Raw genomic sequence first — 2500 nt, 5'->3', positions numbered from 1 at the left:
GCCCGGAGTTAGGCGAGTAGACGCTTTAGGTGCGACCACCCGTGCTCCCAACTGAGCTTGCCGCTGCCGACAGAGGCCCGGGAGCGTGCTGTCGTGGCATTGCCGGCGGGAGACAACACGCGCCACCTACGGTGACCGGCAGCTCCAACGCCAGCGCCACAGAAGGACAAAAGCCCCACTTGGGTGCCGAAGCGAACTCTCCCAGCACAGCGCACGCGCCAACACGTCCGCACAGCTGCGATACAAACCACCTGCGAGAACCGCTGGGGCGACCGAGCAGCAGACGGCGTCGCGGCGCCGAGCGCCGGGCGGCGGCGCATCCTCAGCGCACACAGTCCTCAATCGGACCAGCACACTGCAGATGGCCACCGCGCTTCGCACCGGGCCCGCGAGGACCTACTTTGGCCGCAAGGCGCCGCGAGCAGGGGGCGCCGGCGCGCAGCTGCGCCGCCTGCCGCGTCCGTCGGCCGGCGCGCCTGCCACTGGCCGCCCCCACCAGCCGGCTGTAGCGCGTGCGCCCACGCACCGCGCTGCCAGCACGCCGGGCGGCCCCCCCTCACCGGCCGGGGACGGTCCCACCCAGCCACCGCCGCGTATCGCCTCACACCCAGATCCCCTTTCACGTTCGTGGGCATGGTGGGTCCCCTTTCACGTTCGTGGGCATGGTGGGTATCCATGAAACAACCGGTTAATAGCTCGACCGATCGTCGCCAACACTGATTCACCTCTAGCGAGAACAACCGCACCACAACGGGTTACCAGTTGTTCATTTGCGTAACGTCACCAGCAAACGTAGACGTCCATCGCCATTTGCAACGAGTATTGCATGCCTGTGTCAGGTGTCACAACACACTACGTCTGCCCACATAGACGCAACAACATGTGCACGCCTAGAGAACACGTGGAAGGTAGCCCCCGTACGTATGCGGTGTCCATTGCGCGAACGACTGTCAGCCGGCCTCTGCAGCATGTCACAGATGAGGAACGCGGTGCAACATGCTATCACAGTGTGTGAGAAGAGACGACTACGTCCGAATACACGCTCCACTACATCAACAGACTGCTCATGCTGATCGCCATCCAGGGCGTCCGTTCCTCCCACACGTCTGAATGGCGTACCACACTGCAATCCAGCTCCTAAAGGGAGACGACACGTAGCTGCGTCCACAATATTTGGACTGTATGGTCCGCCGTTGCTAGGCGCAGTCGTCGTACGGTCACACATGTGCCACGATGTATCATTCAGTACATACGGACCAATGTGCAGCACAGTTTGTGGGTTTTGCGTACATCCGCGGACAGGTGACAGGCCGTACCACAACGTAGGCTGAGTACGTCGGCATGCGAAGGGCATTGAACATGCAAACTTCTCAACGACCAGCTTGCGAAGGCAGGGGGGAAGGGGGGGGGCATGTACGTCCTGCTGCTATCCACATTACAGTGTATAGCAGGAGCATGTGGAAAGTCAGCAACACTTGCAAGGTGTTTAACATGACGCGATACACAGGGGACCGGGCAGTGCGAATAGCGAACTATATTGCGAGGGTTGCGGTTAGGCAACACTACACTAATTTAACGAGTTGCATAACAATTACAGAGCAGGTTCAGCGACAACGTGCGTCAGGTTAAGGCGCAATATAGGTTAGGTTGAGGCGCAATATGGGTTACGTTAAGGCACAAATTAGGTTACGTTAAGGCACAAATTAGGTTACGTTAAGGCACAAATTGGGTTACGTTAAGGCACAAATTGGGTTACGTTAAGGCACAAATTGGGTTACGTTAAGGCACAACATGGGTTACGTTAAGGCACAACATGGGTTACGTTAAGGCACAACATGGGTTACGTTAAGGCACAACATGGGTTACGTTAAGGCACAACATGGGTTACGTTAAGGCACAACATGGGTTACGTTAAGGCACAACATGGGTTACGTTAAGGCACAACATGGGTTACGTTAAGGCACAACATGGGTTACGTTAAGGCACAACATGGGTTACGTTAAGGCACAACATGGGTTACGTTAAGGCACAACATGGGTTAGGTTAAGGCACAACATGGGTTAGGTTAAGGCACAACATGGGTTAGGTTAAGGCACAACATGGGTTAGGTTAAGGCACAACGTAAGTTAGGTTAAGGCACAACGTAAGTTAGGTTAAGGCACAACGTAAGTTAGGTTAAGGCACAACGTAGGTTAGGTTAAGGCACAACGTAGGTTAGGTTAAGGCACAACGTAGGTTAGGTTAAGGCACAACGTAGGTTAGGTTAAGGCACAACGTAGGTTAGGTTAAGGCACAACGTAGGTTAGGTTAAGGCACAACGTAGGTTAGGTTAAGGCACAACGTAGGTTAGGTTAAGGCACAACGTAGGTTAGGTTAAGGCACAACGTAGGTTAGGTTAAGGCACAACGTAGGTTAGGTTAAGGCACAACGTAGGTTAGGTTAAGGCACAACGTAGGTTAGGTTAAGGCACAACGTAGGTTAGGTTAAGGCACAACGTAGG

This window comes from Schistocerca serialis, unplaced genomic scaffold, assembly GCF_023864345.2.
Source record: "Schistocerca serialis cubense isolate TAMUIC-IGC-003099 unplaced genomic scaffold, iqSchSeri2.2 HiC_scaffold_1217, whole genome shotgun sequence".
NCBI lineage: Eukaryota > Metazoa > Arthropoda > Insecta > Orthoptera > Acrididae > Schistocerca > Schistocerca serialis.
The sequence above is the reverse complement of the archived record's forward strand: the minus strand, read 5'-3'. Positions refer to the sequence as shown.